This window comes from Hypanus sabinus, chromosome 19, assembly GCF_030144855.1.
Source record: "Hypanus sabinus isolate sHypSab1 chromosome 19, sHypSab1.hap1, whole genome shotgun sequence".
NCBI lineage: Eukaryota > Metazoa > Chordata > Chondrichthyes > Myliobatiformes > Dasyatidae > Hypanus > Hypanus sabinus.
The window spans coordinates 44,229,440-44,253,528 of NC_082724.1; the positions used below are offsets into that span (position 1 = coordinate 44,229,440).

Genomic DNA, 24,089 nt, shown 5'->3' on the forward strand with positions numbered 1-24,089 from the left:
GAGAGAATGGACAGGACCCGATACCAGAATTAAACCCAATCCTCAGAAGCTTACAATCTGCATTCAGCACATGGTTTTGGGTTGGATTGATAGATAAATGTAGCTTCCTGCCCCGACAAATATTTATAGTAGACCTTTGGATTGTATTCTCCGATGAGCCCTAATCAATGAGAACATTGTGCATCCTTACAGTTTTACACAGTCTCTTAAATGTAAATGTGCATAAAGTTCAGTGTTGACACTTGCCTTCTCTAACGTCTTCATTTTTGGCCTCCAAGTTAATATATCAATATCATTACGACACCTTCAATATACGCAAATACAAACCACATATAACATTTGAAATATGTAATATGCCTCATATATTACAAAGACAGATGAAGAAGAGGAGGTGACATGGATGTATTCAGTCAGAATCTTTCTTTTCCCCAGGGTAAAAAATCAAGTAAGTCGAAATGCATTTAAGATGAGAGAGGGTAAGTTTAAGGGAAGTGTACGGAGCTAATTTTTACGCAGAGAGTGGTCGGTACTTGGAACAGGATGCCAGGGTGATGAAAGCAGTTATAGTAATGGCATTTAAGAGGCTATTCAACATACGGATGTGAGAGAATGAATAGATATGAAATGCGTGCAAATATAAGGGAATTAGTTTGATCCAATATCATGTTTGGCACATGTACTGTGGGCTATAAGGCCTGTTCCGAGTTCATCAGAAGAAATGTCTCTCCAATGTAGTCAGGTGAAACAACATAAGTTTGGTTAATTTAAAATTTTCAGAAAGCATTCTAGGAGATTTAGACTGCCAAGGGGCATGCTTTTAAGTCCAATAACTATAAAAGTTTTCCCATAATGTGTTTTTGCAAAATACTGAAATTAGTTTGCTATATCCAGAAATCCCTGAGACATTAAACTAATTCAATTAGTTTGGTTTCTAGAGACACAAAAAAAACTGCAGGTGCCTGAATTTCTTTTTCTTCTGCACATGCTGCTTGTCCTGCTGAGTTTCTCCAGCAGACTGCTTGCATTAGTTTAATTTTTACGTTTTAATAACACAAGTTTACGATTTTGAGGAGCAGAGTGGTGCAGTGCAGAATGTGTACTTCAAAATGACGCTGTGCAATTTCGACCCACGGTGCAAATGGTTGTAACCTCCCTACAGACACAACATGAATCTGTAGTGTTAAACTAAATCAAAACATAACCAATGATGTTTGACATGCAAAAGGATTCTGCAATCAATATTACAAGTGCTGGCCTATACTGTAATTCCTTGAAGTGACTCTAATGATGTTCCCACAGTAAATTGAGTAACCTTTGCAAAAAATATTGGAAATCAATGTTAAGCCATATTCTGACTATCTTCTTTCATAATGAGGAACATTGAGTATTTGTTCAGTGTGATATTAGATCATAAAATCAGAAAATGCTATAAACACTCAGCAGGTCAGGCAGCAGCTGTGGAAAGAGAAACAACTTTAACACTTGAGGTTGAAGGCCCCTGATTTGATCTGGGAGAATGAATAAATGGAGTTAATTCACAGTCAGCGAGAGAGAGGGTCAGGGAGAGATCGATGGGGCAAAAAGAAACTCTCTGATTGTGAGAGGCCAGGTAATCCCAATGCTTACAGAGCCAACTTGTTTATGGATTAATAAGGGATGTTAGCGAGAGAATAGTTGGCTACCTGTTGAATTATGGCTGTGCCAAAGTTGTTTTGGGTAGGGTTGAAAGTGGCAGGGCTGAGGCAGTATGAATAGGAGATGTAAGGGATGGGTGTACCAAAAATGCAAATCAATACGAATGAAAATCAGAGATGCTGGAAATCTAAGAAAAAGAAACAAAACAACAGCATACTGGAAATACTCACCAGTTCAGGGAGCATCAGTTGCAGTAAAAGAGAAAACATTGCTAAATTTATGCTGGTAAAGGGGAGGTTATGGATTAAACATGAGGAAATCTGCAGATGCTGGAAATTCAAACAACACACACAAAGTGCTGGTGGAACACAGCAGGTCAGGCAGCACCTATAAGGAGAAGCACTGTCAATGTTTCAGGCTGAGACCCTTTGTCAGGACTAACTGAAAGGAAAGATAAAGAGATTTGAAAGTAGTGAGGGGAGAAAGCAGGATCTCCCAGTGGCCATACATTTTAATTCCACATCCCATTCCCATTCTGAAATGTCTATCCATGGCCTCCTCTACTGTCAAAATGAAGCTACACTCAGGTTGGAGGAACAACACCTTATATACCGGCTGGGTAGCCTCCAACCGGATGGCATGAACATTGAGTTCTCTAACTTCCATTAATGCCCCTCCTCCCCTTCTTGCCCCATCCCTGACATATTTAGTTGTTTGTTTTTTCTCTCTCTCTCTGCCCATCACTCTGCCTGTTCTCCATCTCCCTCTGGTGCTCCCCTCCCCCTTTCTTTCTCCCGAGGCCTCCCATCCCATGATCCTTTCGCTTCTCCAGTTCTGTATCCCTTTTGCCAATCACCTTTTCAATTCTTAGCTTCACCCCACCCCCTCCGGTCTTCTCCTATCATTTCACATTTCCCCCTACCCCACTACTTTCAAATCTCTTAATATCTTTCCTTTCAGTTAGTCCTGACAAAGGGTCTCGGCCCGAAAAGTCAACGGTGCTTCTCCTTATAGGTTATGGATTAAATTATTTGTAGTTAGGAGAATACAGAGTCTAATACTGAATACATTAATGACTATCTTGTTATTTGTATTATTGATCAGCTTTCATTATATTTGTTCTCAGTGTTGGCCTTTGGAAAGACCCCTCACCCCACCTGTGACATCAAAGTTACGGAAGATCTTTAAAGCTATTGCCAAGGCAGTCAAACATCAAGGTGGGTCACGGGTCTGCACTAAGTATGCAAAATAAAGCTCACAGCTTCAGTTGTTAAAGAACCTCTAACTTGCTGTTAAATGCTAATAGATGTTTGCATTTGTCAGCTTACACCATATGGCAAACAGCAGCTGTCCAAGTTTGGACTTGATCCACTGATGTAGCTTATTTGGAGAAGCAAAGGGATCAAAGAATCCCCATTGGGAAACCCACTGTGGCTAGCTTGACAGAGCAGGTAAACTGCAGCCCACTTTCAAAAGAACTGATACAAGCAAACAAAACTAAAAAAAAATAATGATGCAACAATAAAGTATAATACCACAACAATGGATTAATGTTTTAAGCATATGTGTATCCCAAGAGAGAGATGTTAGTCCCAACGTTGGTACAATTAAATATGTGTATTTTAAAAATTATCATTACTGCCTGGTTTATTTATTTATAGATACAGTGTGGAACAAGCCCTTACGGCCCAATGAGCCGCACCGGCCTGCAACTCTCCTATTTAACCTAGCTTAATCAGATGGCGGTTTACACTGACCAATGAACCTGCTAACCGGTACATCTTCGGACTGTGGGAGGAAATCAGCAGAAACCCCTGCGCTCGTGGGAAGGACGTGCAAACTTCTTGGAGGATGCAGGAATTGAACTCTGTCACCTGAGATGAAATAATCTTGTGCTAAGCTGCTGTGGCACCCCACACAACCAAAGGTAAAGGAGAATTGGTTACATTATGAGAATTGGTGCCATCTCTCACTCCTTCTCATTCTATTATTGTTTCAAATGTGTCAGGATGGATGGAAGATGATTTAAAGTTGACTAAATAGAATTATCCTCACAGACTTGCATAATTGCAATAGACGTTAAAGTATTTAAATCAGTCATGATAATAACTAGAGTGCATGATAACTTAGTGTGTTAATATGCTGCATTAATATTGGTATATTGTAGGTTGACTGTCCTACTTGTGCTGAAATAACAACTGTCACTGCAAATCACTTGGAAGTGCTACAGACTTACACAAGGTAGCAGGTCTCAGTAGCTTGATTGGAGCCCTGTTGAAACAGCTGTCTTCAGCTGCCAGCAGCAATGATGGAGCAAATAGGAGTTCCAGTGAGAGGATCTGAAGAAATGAGTGCAAAAGCACTTCCCCATGCATTGATGTGCTGTAGTTCTACTTCTAAAGAGACCTCCTTCCAATACAGCTTCCCTCTGGGAAGGAGAATTTTTTGAATTTACTAAGGAATGTTTATGGCAAAATATTTTTAAAAACTTTGGGTAGTTGAAATCAGACATATGAACAAAAAATCCTGGAAACTCTCTGCAAAGGAGTAGCTGAACAAAACCCTGGCAAAGAGTCACTGACCAGAAAGATGCAACCTGTTTCTCTTTCCATGGATGCTGCCTGACCTGTGGTTCCTGCATTCATTATTGATGCCATGAGTGATGAAATGCTGGCGGTTAAACATATCATGGCTATTAGCCACATACAGTAGCTATTTAATTGTAATTTCAGAGCTCTCTTAGTTGTTGGGTTCAAATATGGAACACAGAATTGAAGCAGATATACCAAAGGGTTCTGGTTTTCACTGAGTGAGCTAATCTCAGTTTTCCTGGATTTGGGAAGAGGAAATTCAACCAGGGTTATGCACCAAACCTTTCATTGTTCCTTCCATTGGCAATGTAGTACTGACGTGAGATGTGGCATATGCCTTGTAATAAAACATCCAGAAAAGGTTACACCTGTGTCCCATACTTATTAGGTACCTGCACTCCATAACTCCCCTTCAAATGCTCCCATCAGTAACGGCAACTTGTAACTACTTTTGCACCTCAAATTCTTTTTCCAGACTGCTCAAATTCAGCAAACACACAAATCCGTGACTAAATATCCTTTGTAGTTCCAGGCGATGTAGGCTTAAACAAATTCAAATATCCAACATTATGCTTCACTGAAATCCTAGCAACAGATATAAAATGAACAGTCCCAGATTTAGCATTTCACCTTTGCGAATCACCTTCCTTATTTGCATAAACCTCACAACATCTGAAACACCAGGCATCTAATGAAGATTTGTGTTTAAATTATGCTGGGGTTTTTTTGCAGTGAAGGAAGAGCAAAGATAAATAGAGTTTTGCAGCAGTCGCTATGTTCAGACATTAATGGTGAATCTGTAAGGTCATTTTTTATTTGCAAAATACAGACACAGCAGCAGTCCAATCAATTTTCAGTAATTGAAATTTCATGCCCGAGCTCTGATATCCACTGCCATTTTGTGAATGCATAAAATTTCACATTTTCTGTAGAAATATATATCCAAATTTCACACTGGAATAACACTAGGAAGTTTTGTTTTTTAATTACAATATTGTGCATTGTCAGATTTCTGCGGCGGATTCATCTCTTGGTTGAGATGAAGTATGAAGATAATTTTTTGGACTTTCTATTAAGTACTGTAACTGAAGTACTTTCATCTTTCACCACCACCAACTGATCCAAACAGGACCATCTCAGTAGTGGATTGTCAAGATCAACTTAAGTTAGCTGTACTGTCCCTTGCTGTTTAACAAGTTATTTAGAGTATAGAACAGTTCAACACAGGACCAGGTTCTTTAGTCCATGATATCTGTATCAAATATGATGCCAAATTAAAAAATTCTGTATTTCCTGCACATTATCCATATACTTCCATTCCCTACATATTCATGTGTATAACAGCCTCTTAAACACCGCTCTCATATCAGCTTTCACCACTCTGTTCAACAGCTTGTTCCATCCACCAAATGCACTGTATTTAAAAAGAAAAATTATCCTGCACAACTTCTTTAAACATTCCCTCTCACCTTAAATGCATGCTCTCTAGTACTTGATATTTGTGCCATGGGATAAAGATTCTCACATTCTATCCTTTCTGTGCCTTCTATGTTCTTATAACCTTATATCGGGTCTTCCCTCAGTCTCTGATGCTCCAGAAGAAACAACCTACATTTGTCCAACCTTTCCTGGTAAACCTCTACTACATCCTTTACAAAGGCTGTATATCTTTTCTGAAATACATTAAAATGATGTAACAATGTCCTCCCCAAATGAATGCTAACATTCCATTTGGCTTCTGTATCACTGACTCAACCTACGTGTTAACCTTTAGGGAATCTTATACAAGGACTCCCAAGAGCCTTTGCACCTGATTTTTTTTCTCTCTCTCTCTGTTCAGAAAATAATCTATGCCTTATTTCCTTCCACCAAAGAACATGGACATACACTTCCCTACAGTATGTACCATTTTACCAGTTATTTGCCCATTCTCCCAATCTCTCTTAGTCCTTTTGCAGAATCCCTGCTTCCTGAACACTACCTGCCCCTTCAACTATTTTTGTAGCATCTGCAGACTTAGCCACAAAACCATCAATTCTGACTTTTTTCCATGTCTTTGCCTCCCGTCAGTCAGCCCAATCTTCTATCCACGTTAGTATTTTCCTGCAATACCAGGGGCGCTTATCTTGGTAAGCAGCCTCATGTGCGGCACCTTGTCAAAGGCCTTCTGAAAATACAAGTAAACAGTATCCACTGACTTTTTAGTTATCCCGCCTATTATTTTCTTAAAGAATCCCAACAGATTTGCCTGGCAAGATTTCCATCAAATAAACCAGACTGCCTTTGGTCTCTTTTATAGCACACCTCCAAGTACTCTGAAACATCATCCTTATTAATGTTGTTCTGCCTCCCCCCTTCTTAAAGAGTGGAGTGACATTTGTAATTTTACAGTCTTTTGGAACCATTCTGGGACCTAATGATTCTGAAAAGATCATTACCAATGCCGCCACGATCTCTTCAGCTACCTCTTTCAGAAACCTGGAGTGTTGTCTACCTGTTCCTGGTGACTTATCTACCTTCAATCCTTTTAGCTTCACAGGCACCTTCGCCTTAGTAATAGAAAAGACACTTGCTTTTGCCCCCCCCCCCACCCTGATACTCTTGAATTTACAGCATACTGCTAGTGTTTTCCACAGTGAAGACTGATGCAGCATACTTACTAAATTTGTCCACCATTTCATTGTTCTCTGTTACTACCTATGGTGTCATTCTTCAGTGGTTTAATAACTTCTCTTGCCTCTCTTTTAGTCTTTATATATCTGAAAAAGAAATGGTATTCTTGTATATTATTGGCTAGCCATCATATTTCATCTTTTCTCTCCTTATGGCTTTTTTAGTTGTATTGTGTGTTGGTTTTTAAAAGCTTCCAATCTCCTAATTTCCCACTAAGCTTTGCTATATTATATGCTCTGTTTTGCTTTTATGTTGTCTTTGACTTACCTTATCAACTACAGTTGTGTCTTCCTCCCATTAGTTTTCCTCTTCATCTTTGGGATCTGTCAATCTTGTTCCTTCCAAATTATTCCCAGAAGCTCCAGCCATTGCTGTTCTGTTGACATCCCAGTTAGAGTCCCCTTCCAATCAACTTTGACCAAGTCTTCTCTCATCCCTCTGTAATTCCTTTTACTACACTGTATTACTGATACTTCAAGCTTCATCTTCTCCCTCTCAAACTAGAGGGTTAATTCTATCATGGTCACTAGTTCCTGAAGGTTCCTTTACCTTAAGCTCCCTAATTATATCCAAAACCCAATCCAGAATTGCCTTTCCTCTATTGGGCTAACCACAAGTGCACTAAAATACATTCTACAAATTCCCTCTCTTGGAATCCAGCACTAATCTGATTTTCCCAACCTACAATACATGCATATTGATAATTGTTTATGACTATCAGAACGTTGTCAATTTTACAAGCCTTTTCTGTCTCCCATTGTAATTTCCTGGTTATTGTGCAGAGGCCTGCATATAACTCATATCAGTGTCTTTTTTCCGTTGCAGTTTCTTAACTCTACCCACAAGGCTTCTACATCTTCCAATCCTATGTCACCTCTTTGTAAGGATCTGATTTCAATTTTTACCAATAGAACCACCCCATGCCCTCTGCCTACCTGCCTATCCTTTCAGTACAATGTGTCTCCTTGGATGTTAAGCTCCCAACTATGATCTTCTTTCAGCTATGACTCAGTGATGCCCAGAAAATAATACCTGCCAACCCCTAACAATGCTGCAAGTTCATCTACCGTATTCCGTGCATTCAAGTATAACACCTTCAGTTTTGTATTCATCACCTTATTCATTTTTCCCCCATGTTACACTTCAACTCATCCAAATGACTGCAGATTTGCCCTATCATCTTCCTTGCAAACTCACTACACACTGCATCAATTTGCATACTAACTGCTCCATCCTCAGCCCTATCACACTGGTTTCTATCTCCCTGCCAAATTAGTTTAAGCCCACCTCCACAGCTCTAGTATACCTGACCATGAGGATATTGATCTTCCTCAGTTTCAAGTGAAACTTGCCCTTTTTGTACAGGTCATACCTTTCCTAGAGATCCCATTGATCCAGAAATCTGAAACTCTGCCTCTTGTACCAATTCCTTAGCCACTCATTCATCTGCCAAGTTGTCCTATTCTTACCCTCACTGGCACATGGCATGGACAGAAATCCAGAGATTACAATCCTGGAGGTCCTGCTTCTCAGTCTCCTACCTAACACACTATTTTCTACAACCATTCTGTTCTTGATTGTACATTGTCCATCTCTGATTTTCCCCTCTTTCTTGATCTCCCTGTAAGTCCGCAAACTTTCACAGCTACTTTGATCTTGCCTTTAGTTCATGTGAAGGACCGATTCACTTGTATGTTTTCAATTTTAGAGTTTTGCTTTTGGCTTTCCCAATGTAGTCTCCTCAATGCTGGATAGAACAAATGCAGTTTGGCTGACAGCTTTGCACAAAAGTTCCTTTCAATGAGGATTCTGTCACTTTAAATCATCACTCCATTCCCACTCTGCCTTATCTGACTGTGTACAGTGAAGGCCAAATTATCTTGAGGAACAGTACTTAATCTTCTGATGCAGACACCAAAGCCTCGAGGATGTAATATCAAATTCAAGAACTTGGCTTGTATCTAAACTGTAAGGTGATTCCTCTGTCATAGTAACTCATATTTTCTCACTTCACAGTCACTACCTGCTCTGCTAATTATTTTCAATATACCCTTCTAGGTTCTCTGCCATAGTAATAACTCTGACCTGCATCTCACGGCTCTTAAATGGCCCTTTGTTTGATTTCCTTTAACAACTCTTGCAACATATAATCACAATAGTTCCAAAACAGCAGAATAACATCTGCACATCTGAAATGGTTTTATTTATCCCAAGCCCACCTTCTCCACAAATTAGATCTACTTTGTTTTCTCAGTTCTGATGAAGTGTTTGTTTTTGCTGAAGTTACCTGACCTGATGGATGTTTCTAGTATTTTCCGAAGAAATAACCAGAGGTATTTCATTCATATCTTTATTAATGTTTTTCTCCTGTACAAAAGAATGGATACTCACAAAATGTTTGATAACACAGTCCACGGTGTGAATGTGCAAAATAAAATGGAGCTTGGCTTGTTTCAGAAAGGCTTGGCTCATTTATAAGGATTGACTGAAATACCACAGGTGTGTTTTCATGCAATTTGACGTAGGGCAATGTAACAACTGGATTCTTGTAAAATTGAAAGTTCTATTCGAATGGAGGTAGGTGAGAACTTAACAGATCTACACTCAAATTAATAACCCTAATAAAGAAAACAAAAGGATACTTAAGCAGTATTAATTCAAAGTAGGAATCTGGAAAAACAGAACTATTATTTGCATTTATAATATGACTGAAATTGAAATGGCAAAGTATTTGAGAGTGATTATTGATCAAACTATGAAAGAATACATCAGTTATGAAGAAGTAAATAAGTTTTGGGATTCGTGTGAAGGAGATTAAAATCAGGCATGTTCTACTGACGTTTTAGTGTAATTCAATTTTGGAGATGCCAGAGACTACAGATGTTAGAATCTGGAACATCTGAGGGGTGGAGGGTTTGGAGAGGAATTGGTGATGTTTTGGATTGAATCCTTACATCAGTCAGTTTTACCTCAATGATTTTTTTTTTTGCTCATCCTACCACAAAAGAAATATACAGATTTCTGTAAATAAAATGTGAAATCAATATCAGAGATAGGTCTAGGATTTAAGAGCCAGTCTATGGAATATCTCCAAGGAATTTTATGTACTTTCAAGAGAAGACCAAGGAAGTTTGCAGATATAAAACGTGCCGTTCTATTCATTGGATTTCTAGTTGTGTTATCTCCATAATGGTTGCCTCAACAAATTCTATTCTCCTGATCATGTTCTCTTTCTCGTGATAGTCCTCATTTACATACATAATTTTGCTTAAAAAAGTTTAGTCGTGCCAGAGAGCTCCCATGTTCAAATAACATTTTAAAAAAATCCTTAAATATGTCCATGATTATCTTATTTTTCATTGCATTAGTAACCATATTGGCTAGTGGAATTAAACAGTTATAAAGTCACTTGTTACGTTCTGGTGGAAAAAGTCTAATTTCTCTTCCTTCACCATTGTGTTTTCACAATGAATCTACGTGGCAAATTTTAAATTGCATTCATAGTATTTTATTTTCAAAATGAGGTGGCTGTACTATACATAGTACTTCAGTTATGAATTAATTAAGCTCTTCTGAAAGTTTATCCTTATTTCCTTGCGTTTATATTTCTTTTCTGCAGGAGGAAATAAAAATTTATTTTCAAAGTCTGATTTACTACAATTCTACCTGCATATTTACCTGCAAGGTGTTATTCTAGATAAAATCTTGCCTCATGAATTGTTTGTTTCTTCCTTTTTAACATGTTGTTTAATATATTTTACTTGGGAATTTTTTTTCAGTCTGTTCACCTATACCATAAACCTATTATTTGCATGCAGCCTCTCACTATTATGACCCATAGTCTTGCCCTCCAATTTGGTATCGTCAGTAGCATTCAATATTTAATTTTAATTCCATATTGCGGAAATAAAATGAACAAGATCAAGAACATCTATTTGGCAGCTTTTTGCACAAGAAGTGGCTTTTCCTGTACTCTTTGTGTGTAGCCCTCCATGTATTTCTGTCTAAGACACCATTTTGTACATCAACATAGGATGTCAATCCAGAAACAAATTAGATAACTAAATTTATCAATAGGATGGGATGAAAGAACTGGTTGCAACATTAATAAGGCTTGAGCAAGGAAAGAGACTAGGAAACATATTTTTGAAAAATTCTCTTTAGAACAGAAAAGAGAATCAATCAAAAGTTGGTCAACATGTTCTAAAGGGAGATATTTCAACAGCCATCGAGAAGAGCGGTGGGTCATCTAGTACTAATATCATTCTTTTGACATTTGCCAGAAATGATGAGGGAAGAAATGTATTTTTCCTTAAAGTAGTCACAGCTATGCCCATCATTGATGGATTTAATCTCTGGGCTGATTCACATTTGCAGGTTTTCTTGTGTTCCATAATTTCTTGAAGAATTCAACTGTATTTCAGGCTATTTTCAAATTTAGAGATTTTGAAAAAGAGTCCTCCAGGTTGGGGTAGTATCTAGCGATTCATTAGAATAGAGAAAAAACTCTACACTCTGAATGCCTGTGAGTACCACAGTAATGCACCATTTGATGAACTTTCCATTGTGAAGCACTAACCTTCTCTTGGGCAAGCTGACTAAAATAGATAACAAAGTGAAGCAACAGGACTGATCAATCTGCAGCTCACCCACACCATTATACTATGCAAATATTGTAAGTACATCTGTAAAGGTATATTAATAAACCTGTGAAATTTCAAATTAGTCTTTCATAATTGATTTCTATAGAAATCAGAGGAATGTCTATTCCAAAAATGTGTGAAATAGATAAAAAATTTGTCTCATGGAACAAACTCACGTTCACAGCATGTTTGATTTCTTCCACTGTGGCTCCACCACACCCACCTTAACTCCCACAGGAAAAAGTTCGGTGACAAAACCATGTGATAATTTGTATTCTGTTTTAGACTTTTCCCCAATTCCCAGTCAGATATTTAAGAGTCTTTTTGAACATGTTCTTCTTCATACTCATCTCTCAAAGTCATGGATCTTTCCATTGGCAGGTTTAATAGTAACTGTGACATCTTCAAAGGTGTTAAGTTGAGAATGGCAAGGAAAATAAATGAGTAGAAAGGACTCGGCAGTCTCTGGAGAAAGCTGGAATGTTATTGCCCTTAACAGGACTACAGCCCCAAAGTCACCACTGCTGAAGCAACTGTTAACTTCTGAGTTTTTTTACATATCAATTAGGTAAAGAATAGTTTGGAAGTATTTCCACTAAAGCACAAGCTCTATCTTCATCACCAGAAAAAAGTAACAAAGTCTGTCGTATATTGTGAATCATCAGATATTTTTATTTCATTAATTCTGCTGTGTTTTGACCCGCTGAGTTTGCAGTGCATGGCAGGCATCACTGCTCTTCATTACATGTACATTATATAGGTGTCCCTCGGTGCAGAGATAAAACACATGGTGCTTCTTTCATCTGTCCTTCATTTTGCAGTTGAAAGAGCAAGAATGTTGAATTGAACTCTGGACACTTATTTATTCATTTTTTAATGTTCATTTTAAAGAGCAGCAGATGGATTTAGCAAAGAGAATATTTTAGCCTTTGCAAACTCTGGCATTACTGAGACTGCCCTCAACTGGATGTGGATAAATTATACCCTTTCTACAGTTTAAGGCCAGCACCCAGAAACAAGAGCTCTACCATCTGAGAGGAAGAGAAAAAGAACTGATTACCTAGAAGAACTACTTTCAAGCTTCCAAAGTAAGTGAGCTGTTTAATCTATCTGCATTTTTTCTTGATTTGAGAGTTTATAAGTATGTGTGCTTATTGCTTAAACAAAACAGAACCTTTGTTATAGCCTAGCTATATGAATGAATGAGCAGGCAGACCATACACAACAAGACAATGTCAGATTTTGTCCCTTCTCTGTGCTGAGTTAACTGATCTCGGTTTTATTGCAGAAGAGAAAATAAGCAGTGCTCTCTGTTCATGATTGTATCCAATTTCTCCTAGTGAACATGAATGTGGCTGCATGGCAAGGTCAAACAGATTGATGACACACACTTTCTAAGATAACAACTAATACTGTAGATGTCCACATGTGCTGATCATAGAACACTCAGAGAATCATTCATGTGATGTAATTGAATAATAGATAATGGATCTCATCAAAAGTTGCATGGTTAAAAAGACTTGCATTTATATGGCCAGTTTTACATCCTACTTAGAATTCCCTGAATGCATTGAAATGTGGCAGCTGGTTTAGGTGAAGCAAGACGCCACCAGCACCAATGTGCTCGTAAGCAGGTAGGTTTTTTTTCATAACTTTAAATGAAGGATAAGTACTGGTCAAGAAACCAGGAATAACACCTCTTCTCTTCTCTTCAGAATTTTGCCATTAGATTTTCATTTGCATCTCAGAAAGCCAGAGGAGCCTTGGTCTAACATTGTATCTAAACGAGCATCTCCAGCGCTGCCTCAACATCCTGCTGGAATGTCGACGCTTTTTGGACTTCTGTGTGTGTGCTTCTGGAGTGGGTCTGTTCAGAGACAAGACTGTGACCCATTGACCACATTTGAGAAAGCTCACTCTTTTGAGTTTCTTAATTTGTACTTTTATATAGTTCCAAAATACCTGAGACTGCATTATGTCATGAGAAAGCCTATATAGAACAAGATGTCCCTTGAAGAATTTTAGATAAAGTACTAAACTGCTTGAAGTAACTGGTTCAGATTGAATCTCTGCAGTATAACATCAGTCTTCCTCTTTGGCTTCCTTTTTAGATCAAGGGTTCCCAGCCTGGGGTTTGCGGCCCACTCAGTAAGGCTCTATGGCATAAAAAAAAGATGTTTTAACTAATCATCCCAAAGTGAAGGAGAATGAATACTCCCAATATACAAAGATATCACCAATAAAATGTTTGTATGGTTGGCTGAGATGCTCTGGTCAAATAATGTTTGAATGAGAGGATATTGTCTTTCATAACTAGGACTGTTATTGTGTTAAATAATGGCTCCAGTCTTTAGAACTTATCAATCCCTAAAACAAACTTCAGCCATTATTTAGTTCATCCACAGAAAGAGAAATTTCAGTTGGTTATCTTTCTCTATAACTGGCTATAGAGATTCCTAGATAAAAGAAAATCTGCAGATGCTGGATATCCAAAGCAATGCACAAAAATTGCTGGAGGAACTCAGCAGGCCAGACAGCATCTATGGAAGAGAGTAAGCAATTGACATGTCATGCCGAGATCCTTTTTCGGGAAACAAAGAATCCCAGCTTCAGAGAGATTCACAGACAAATAACAACCGTTCTTTGTTCCGTATAGATTTCTGTAGACAGTCATTGTTCCATTTTCCAGGAAGATTCTCACAGACTTGCAGCTGATACTCTCTATTCCAGAGAGATACCCATTGATTGGCAGGCCCATTCCTTTTTCCAGAGAGAATCACAAGATTGACAGCTGTTGTTCCCTTTGCTACAGAGATTCCACAAACCGACAGCAATGATTCCCATCTCCAGAGGGAAAAGTAACGTGGAGTGCCAATACTTGTCATTTTTGATTTCGATGCAAAAAGACCAGTGTCAGCAGCAGCTAAAGAAGATTTTAATTAAATCATCACTTGCATTTTGCTAAAGCAAACTAAATCATATGGTGATCCAAGCCATTCATTTATAAGTAAAACATTTATTAAATTATTTGTTTCTGCTTGAAGACAAATGGTGCAAATTATAAATTCATTTGAAGTTGATATAATTATGATTAAAAATTGCAGCTGATAATTACTGATATCCTAAAACCTCATTCTTGATTTTTAAAAATCAACTTGTTAACAATTTTTCTAAAAAAAAAACAGTTTCTTTCATTTCAGCCATGGCACAGCAGTCCTTGGCTTGTGTTGCATCAGTATCAGGCTCTCGTGTATTGATCATCCGTGTTTTGTGTGTTCTTCAGATTAATTTTCTGGTTCCACTATTTTTCCATGCAGCCACAGCTAGTAGATTGAAGTACAAATATATTAAAAGTAAAAGGTAGTTATGGATCTGCCTCATACCATGTCCAGTTTTCCTTGCAGAAACAGAAGATTTGTCCCTTTAAGTACCTTGGTAATGTATCCAAATGATTCTAATGGAATGCTGCTAAGGTTCTATTAGTAGTGATGGTTACAGGCGCTTCAGGTATCTTACTACACATGCTACTTGCGTCATTTGCACAGAGATGATAATATCAATCTTCCCAGATTGCTATGTGAGAAAGCAAAAAAAAAAAATAGTGCAGGTCACCTCAATCTGAAATGGATATAGAAAACACTGGAAATGCTTAGCAAATCAGATGTCCTCTGTGCAAAGGAAACAGTGTTAACATTTCAGATTTTATAGAAGGTCATCTCTTTCCACAGATGCTACCTAGCCTCCAAGGATTTCCTAGCATTTCCTTTCTTATTTCATAATTCTATAGCAGCAGTGTTAATTTACAAAAAAGATAATTAATTTGATTTTATTTGCATTGTCCATTCCAGACTCTATGGGTCCCCTCCTATCAACTACTATTATGAAGGAGAAGGTGTTCGGGAAGCTGAAAAGTCTGAAGGTAGATAAGTCACATGATCCAGATGGACTACACCCTGAAAGAAGTAGATTATGGAGGCGTTAGTAATGATCTTTCAAGAATCACTAGATTCTGGAATGTTTCTGGACACCTGGAATATTACAAATGTCACTCCACTCTTTAAGAAGGGAGAGAGGCAGAAGAAAGGAAATTATAGGCCAGTTAGCCTGACTTCAATGGTTGGAAAGATATTGGAACCTTTTATTAAGGAAGAGATTTCTGTGCACTTGGAGATGCATGATAAAATAGGCCACAGCCAACATGTTTTTCTCAAGGGGAAATCTGTTGGAATTCCCAAAGGGAATAATAGGCAGGATAAATAAAGAAGAGTCAGTGGACATTGCTTATTCGGATTTTCAGGAGGCCTTTGACAAGGTGCCGGACATGTGACTGCTTTACAAGATGAGAGCTAATAGTATTTTAGGAAAGGTACTAACATGAGGTGAATTTTGGCTAATGGGAAGACAGCAGAGAGTGGGAATAATGGGGGTCTTTTCTGTTTGGCTGTCGGTGACTAATGTGCTGCTGGAGTTGGTGTTGTGACTGTTTCTTTTCACATTATATGTTATTGATTTGAATGAAGGCATTGATGGCTTTGTGGCCAAGTTTGTCAATGATATGAAAATAGGTGGAAGAACAAGTAGGGCTGAGGACGCAGGGTATCTGCAGGAGTTCAACAGATTGGGGAAATGGGCAAAAAAACTGGCAGACGGAATATAGTGTTGGGAAGTGTATGGTTCTGCACTTTAGCAGAAGGAATAAATGGGTGGACTATTTTCTAAGTGGGGAGAAAATTCAAAAATCAGAGGTGCAAAGGGACTTTGGCGTCCTTGTGAAGGATTCACTAAAGATTAACTTGCAGGCTAAATCAATGGTAAGGAAGGCAAATGCGGTGTTAATATTCATTTCAAGAGGATTAGAATATAATGCTGAGACTTTATAAGGCATTGGTCAGAGGGCACTTGGAGAATAGCGAGCAGTTTGGAGTCCCTTATTTAAGAAATGATGGATGTGGAGAATATGCTTCCAATAGTGGGTGAGTCTAGGACCAGAGGGCACAGCCTTAAAATTGAGGGATGACAGTTTAGAAAAAAAAGATAAGAAGAGATTTCTTTAACCAGAGTGTGGTGAATTTGTGAAATTATTGCCATTGACAGCTGTTCAGGCCAGGACATTGGGTATATTTAAAGCCAAGCTTGATAGGTTCTTGATTAATCAGCACGTGAAAGGTTATAGGGAGAAGGCAGGAGAATGTAGATTAGAGAGGTAATAAATCAGCTATGATGGAATGATGCAGCAGACTTGATGGCCAAATGTGTTACTTCTACTCCTGTGTCTTATCAAACTGTTCATGCCCAAGAATGTGTGATTCTACTGATAGTAGCTTTTCAGCATGCATGATCTAATAACAAGCTTTGTTTTTCTTTAACATTAAAACATAGCTTACTGTGATTGATTATTGTATGTTAGTTCAAGTTCAAATTTATTGCCATTCAGCTGCATACATATATACTGCCAAATGAAACAATGTTCTTCCAGACAAAGGTACGCAACATAGTACATATAATATTTGACACACAAACAACACAAAGGTAATATTACCACAAGTGATTGAACAATTAATAAGGTGCATTTATGACACAAGTCAAAAAGCAAACAGTATACTCATGGACTGGCATTTCATACATGATGATGAGACCTTGATGGTGGCAGGGAGTTCAGTGGTCTTACGACTGGGGGAAGAAGCTCTTCCCCATGGTAACAGCCCTCAACCTACTGCTATGGTACCTGATGGTAGGGGGGTCAAAGGATTGTTGGACAGATGGGAAAGATCATTGAAAATATTAAAGACTCTGCATATTCAGTATTCCTTATAAATATCTCAGATGGGTGGAAGAGAGACCCTGATGATCCTCTCAGTGGACCTCACAATCCTTTGTAGGGTCATGAGATAAGACCCCTTGTAAATCATGTGATGGAGCTGGTCAGGACACTTTAGATGGTGCTCTAGTAAAAATTGGTTAGAATGGGGAGTGGGTTGGGCCTCCCTTACCTCAATCTCCTCAGGAACTGGAGATGCTGCTGTGGTTTCATGGCTAAAGAGGTGGTGTTGAGGGACCAGGTGTGATTATCCATTATGTGCACTCCCAGAACCCGGTGCTTCTTACTCTCTCCACGGAGGAGCTATTTGTATGCAATGAGGAGTTGTCAACCTGCACCTTCCTAAAGTTCACAATCATCTCTTTGGTCTTGTCCACACTGAGACTCAAGTTGTTGTGCTCAGGCTACTCCACCAACTGCTCTACCTCCTTTTATCGGTACACCATTTTGTCTTTCTCATTGATGAGGCCAAACACTATTGTGTCATCGGCAGTCTTGCTGATTCAGTTTGACCAGATCTAGCAGGTCAGTCATGTGTGTCTGCAGCAGGCCAAACACACAGCCCTGGAAGTTCACCAGTGCTCAGCATCATGGAGCTACAGATGTTGCTGCCAACCTGGACTGACTGTGGTCTTTCTGTGAAGAAGTCCAAGATCCAGTTACAGAGAGAGATGCTGGGACCCAACAAGGACAGTTTATCCATCAGCTCCTGAGTGTTGACTGTATTGAACACTAAGCTGAAGATGATAAACAGCATCCTGGTGTATGAGGCATCATTTAATTACCCCAGTAAGTACTTCAGTTGTGTATTTTAAGTTACTTTCAATAACTTAACTTTTTTTGAAGTGGTTTATTTTTCTGTTGTGCATTTTTAGCTGGATTTTTTTTTAATGGACTTGATTACCAGAGTTACTTAGAGTATTGTTTTTAATAGCGAAAAACAAAAAAAAACATTTTACAGTCCAACATGATTTCATTGGTTGCTGAAAGATTCTTTGGTCGGTCATGAATTGAATTGCTCACCAAATTCAGATGCATTCTGTTGCTATTTCCTGATTGTGTGTAAGTGGAGAGTCCTTTCCTAAGTATTTCAGTATTTTCTTTTGAACCTCAACAGGCTAATACTTATTGCTTTCATCACTCTGCTCCTGTGGAAAGAGTTTAATTTCTGAGCAATCATAATTGGTTACAGTACTCAAATTGAGATAGGATTAAAATGTTAGTCACCAATGTCTTCTGACTTGCTTCTACTGGTTTGTGTGTGTTGCTGATACTCTTTTAGAAGAAGAGAATTAGCAGTGTATCTAACGAGCATGAACTCAGCAGATAGTGTTGGACTTTGAGATCTTTTTCTGGGGGAATGGATGAGCTTCATCTTCTGTGGATCTCCATTACTCCAATGCTTTCTTTAATAATCACAAAATCACAAAAAAAGTAAGAAAAAATTAGAATAAACAAAAACTGAGATACAATCTTGAACAAATTGGGTTCTTGTGAACTCTTGGTTGAAAGTGTAAGGTTTTCATTAAAAGCTGCTCAACCCCTGTCAAAAACAGACTGTGATTCAAGGGAGAAGGCAGTTTACTGCTCATTCGGGAAGGCCCAGGGGAGCGTTGCCTGCCAAAAGGGCTTTGAACATTGCAAAGGCTGTTGTCATCCTCAGACATTAAAGACTGGAAAACTATTTAGCAAGGCATTGAAGCGTATTCGAGAGAGAATTGGTGTGATACATTTTTAATGATGTTGCGGCAGTAAAGATGTCTGTATTCGAATCGCCTTAACTGAGAATGGCCACTGGAGTCTTAGAGAGCTGTCAACAGCCCACAGAAAGCAAGACTGTGAACTGAGGGCTCAAGAATCAAAAGGTGACTTGCTTTGTACAGTTAGCTTTTTTTTACCTCCCTGGAAGCACATTTTTTAAAAATTTTTTTTTAAAAAACAAAAGTTAAATATGAACTGATCTAAAGTGCCATCTTGCCCCTTCTGAAGTAATTAATGGAACTGGAGCCGTACAACACAGGAACAGGCTCTTCGGCGTACAATGTTTGTGCTAATCATGATGCCAATTGAAACTGCATATCTGCCTGCACAGGGTAGATAATCTTCTTTCCTTATCTGTTCACAAGGTCTTCTAAATGCTTAAACACTGCTGACCTGTCTACTTCCACCACCTCCACTATCAGAATATACTAGGTATATACCACTCTCTGTATGGGGGGGGGGGAGAAACTTGCCTTGTATATCTCCTTTACACTCCACTACCCCCCCACCATTCTCTTCTTAAAGCTATACTACTATTTAACAATTGCATCCTGGGAAAAGACTCTGACACTCTACCCTTTTTATGCCTCTTGTAATTTTATGTATTTCCCCTCAATCTCTGCCTCTCCAGATGAAACAATTCATGTTTGTCCAAACTTTCTTTCTAGCTAATACTCTAGGCATCATCCTAATGAACTTCCTCTGCACCCAGTCAAATACTCCGCATGCTTTCTGTAATGTGGTGACCAGAACCGCATACAGTACTACAAATGTGGTCTAACCAAAGTTTTGTACAGTTGCTTTCTGACTTTCACACACAAAGCTCTGAACAATGAAGGTAGTTATGACATTTGCTGCCTTTATCTCCCTGTCTACTTGCATTGCCACTTTTGGGGAGCAATGGACGAACTCCCAAGATAACTCTGTGCATGAATCTCAAGATTTTCAGGTAAAACCAGCAGGGACCCACTCACTGGGATCTGTCATTTTGATTTCATCCTGCTTGCAAATAATTCTATTTAAAGTTAAGTAACTGATCTTTGTGGTTCAAGATCAAGAGTTTTATCCAAATGCCAGGTCAAATACTAATGAAACAGCAATAATTGTAATCTACTATGATGCAAGACAATGCATCTCTCCCATTTCGGGCATGTCTGCCCTCACCCCATCCTCCCACCACACTGCTCGGGTTAGGGTTCCCTTTGTCCTCACCTACTACCCCACCAGCCTCCGGGTCCAACGTATAGTTCTCAGTAACTTCCTTCACCTCCAACAGGATCCCACTACCAAGCACATCTTTCCCTCCCCTCCCCCTTCTGCTTTCTGCAGGGATTGCTCCCTACGCGAATCCCTTGTCCATTCGTACCCCCCCCCCCCCCCATCCCTTCCCACGGATCTCCCTCCTGGCACTTATCCTTGTAAGCAGAACAAGTGCTACACCTGCCCTTACACTTCCTCCCTCACCACCATTTAGGGCCCCAGACAGTCCTTCCAGGTGGGGCAACACTTCACCTGTGAGTCGGCTGGTGTGGTATACTGTGTCTGGTACTCCAGGTGTAGCCTTTTATATGTTGGTGAGAGCCGATGCAGACTGGGAGACTGTTTTGCTGAACAGCTACGCTCTGTCCACCAGAGAAAACGGGATCTCCCATTGGCCACACGTTTTAATTCCACGTCCCATTCCCATTCTGATATCTCTATCCATGGCCTCCTCTACTGTCAAGATGAAGCCACACTCAGGTTGCAGGAACAACACCTTATATACTGTCTGGGTAGCCTCCAACCTGATGGCATGAACATTGACTTCTCTAACTTCCGTTAATGCCCCTTCTCCCCTTCTTACCCCATCCCTGATTTATTTATTTTCCCCCCTCCCCTTTCTGTTCTCTCTCTGCCCATCACTCTGCCTGTTCTCCATCTCCCTCTGGTTCTCCCCTCCCACTTTCTTTCTCCCCAGGCCTCCCATCCCATGATCCTTTCCCTTCTCCAGTTCTGTATACCTTTTGCCAATCACCTTTTCAATTCTTAGCTTCACCCCACCCCCTCCGGTCTTCTCCTATCATTTCACATTTCCCCCTTCCCCCACTACTTTCAAATCTCTTACTGTCTTTTCTTTTAGTTAGTCCTGACGAAGTGTCTCGGCCTGAAACGTCGACAGTGCTTCTTCCTATAGATGCTGCCTGGCCTGCCGTGTTCCATCAGCACTTTGTGTGTGTTGCTTGAATTTCCAGCATCTGCAGCTTTCCTCGTGTTTGCTCTTTATAAACACAGTTTAAGCTCAGTGGGCATTCTAGACTCATTAGAGCCCTTGGGACTCAGTTTTGTCCTGCCATTAAACCTCACAAGGGGGAATCACTTTATCAAGCGTCTTTGCTCTGTCCAGTGCAAAAGGCAGGATCTCCCGGTGGCTACACTTTTCAATATGACTTCTGACATGTTTGTCCATGGCCTCCTCTACTGGCCCAATGAAGCCAAACTTAAGTTGTAGGAGCAACACCACATATTCTGTCTGGGTGGCCTCCAACCTGATGGAATGAATATCCCTGCTTCCTTTATCTCTCTCTTTCCATTCTGCTTTCTGAGCAGTGCTTTCACCCCTTCTCTACTCCTCACCTTCCCGTCACCTTCCTCGGGTTCCTCTCATTCCCTTTCTTCTATGATCCACTGTCCTCTCTTATTAAAGATTCTTTCTTCTACAGCCCTTTACCTTTTCCACCTATCCCCTCTCAGCTTCTTATCTCATCCCCTTCCCTCACCTGCCAGTTTGTACTCATTCTCTTTCATCCCATACTTCCATATTCTGACTTCTTATAACACTTCCCAGTCCTGATGAATGACTTCAGCCCAAAACATTGCCTGTTGATTCCCCACCATAGATGTTGCATGACTTGCTGATTTCCTCCAGCATTTTTTGTGTGTTGCTCAGGGAGTAATGAAATGGGCTTCCTTGAGGTCATTACCTTAGGTTTGATTAAATGTTTTTTTCTATAAGTAAGAAAAGCTGAGGAGAAATTCTGGCCTTTGTATGACTCTTCCTTTAGTTTTCATGTCCTTGATGATCCAGCAAATCTGTAACATCTGCATGCTTTCCCATTTTAGAGGAAGGATGAGCACAAAACTGTAAATGGTTTGATTAGGAAATGCAATAGAGTCAGCCCTCCTTATCCGCAGATTCCGCATGCGCTGATTCAACCAGCTGCACATCTGGAAAACCTGTAAGTTCTCTCTCCAGCAGTCGTCTTTTGAGCATGTACAGATTATTTTTGCTTGTCATTATTCCCGAAACAATATAGTATAACAACTACTTACATAGCGTTTACATTATATTAGGTATTACAATTAATCTAGAAATGACTTAAAAGTACAGGCAGTCCCCGGGTCATGAATGAGTTCCATTCCTGAGTCCGTCTTTAAGTCGGATTTGGAGTCGGAAAAGGTACATCCGGCATTATTTAGTGTCAGTCAAACGTTTTTCTTAGTATATAGTACATATTTTACCTTTTTATGTACATAAAACACTTAAGAAACATATGTATTTCGATAATTAAAACACTGCGTTGCTTAGTAATAATTGTAACTTTCATCAGGGCAGGGCCTTTCACATGCTCCATTAAAATTGTTCCGATTGTTGACCGACTGTAGCCTAATGCTTTTCCAATGACCGATGGCATTACACCTCTTTATTATTTCTACCTTATTTTCAATCGTGATCGTGATTATTTTCGTTAACAGAAACACTGTGGATTTAGAGCTGCACTGCCAGGTCCTAATGTCCACTGCACTGAGCAGTTAAATAAAGTCCGGGGTTCCACTGGGTTCTAAAGACCACCACACTGAGCCAAGTTAAATAAAGGACTTGAGCATCCGCGTTTTTTGGTATCCGCAGGGGGTCTCAGAACCAATCCCCCGTGAGTAAGGAGGGCTGACTGTACAATAGATCTTAAAACTACTCTTTTGAATAGGTGCCTGGAAACAGCTAGGTCCTCCTGAATTTGCAGTTTGAAATCTGATAGCTTTGCTGAGCCTGGAGTTCAACACTAATTGGGAGCAGGAAAGGCAAAGTGCCAAAACACAAGAAAATTCAAACACAATTTAGGACCAGAAAAGTTTACTGGTGAAAAATTCTACTGAATTATAATGAGTACTGGGTATTTAGCTGAGGAGGATCTATTTAGTGCTCAACAGTCTTCTGTCCATCAGAATCCCACTCCCAGTGGTAATTATCTTTTAGTAGGGTGTTCTGGTTTAGACTGGGTCAGTGGATGCAGCAAAAAACGTAGAAGGAATGTGGGAACAAGGTTGGGAAATGGAAATTAACTTTTTTTTTCTCTGCTCTGAGTACAAACTGAGGACTGAATAGGAGGCTGTTTCAGTAAAGGAGCATTATACGCTGAATTTGCTTTTGCAGTCTTTATTTGGGGCCTAGACACATAGCATTGGAGTAAAGTTTGAATTCCATTCTCACTGTAGATGTATTAATAACTTGGCTTTCATTAATACGTTTCCCTCTAAATCGTTCATCTTGTCTCCATGAACCCCCTTCCAAACAACTCTGTGAGAGTCCATTCATGAAAAGGATCGTAGTGATTCAAGAAGGTGGCTGACCATTGCTTTCTCAAGGGCAAGTAATGACTGGAAATAAATGCTGACCGCAAGGTAGGAATTTGTTATCATATTCCTGTATACGTGCAGTGTCTTGAGTTTAAACTGGGGCCATCCATTTGATTTTAAATACACGAACTGCTGGGCATTTTGGCATTACAACAAAACAGTAAAAGAGACTGTCTAAAATTATTTTGACATTTAATACTAATTAAAAAGAGGATAAGTTATAAAGGGTGAGTTTTTCATTAACTGAAATAGCCTTGGGCTTTTATTGAAAAAGATCACAGCAGCATAAGTGTAAGCAATGATCTGTAAAAATGACTCTTCAGAGTTGTGCACCCTCTACCATGGAACTCCTCCATC

The 24,089-nt window shown here is 39.4% G+C and overlaps 1 long non-coding RNA gene across 5 annotated transcripts in view; it reads left to right on the forward strand.

Moving 5' to 3' along the window:
- Nucleotides 1-18,303, forward strand: part of LOC132377900 (uncharacterized) — a 59,741-nt gene extending 41,438 nt beyond the window's left edge. The window contains exons 2-5 of one of the 5 annotated variants that reach the window (XR_009506836.1): nucleotides 2,762-2,852; nucleotides 3,297-3,562; nucleotides 3,803-13,176; nucleotides 13,258-18,303. This is a non-coding gene — a long non-coding RNA (uncharacterized LOC132377900). Of the gene's footprint in view, nucleotides 1-2,761; nucleotides 2,853-3,296; nucleotides 3,563-3,802 lie in introns of all 5 variants that reach the window. The other 4 variants (XR_009506835.1, XR_009506832.1, XR_009506834.1 and 1 more) reach the window with 4 other exon arrangements.
- The last annotated feature ends 5,786 nt before the right edge of the window (nucleotides 18,304-24,089 follow it).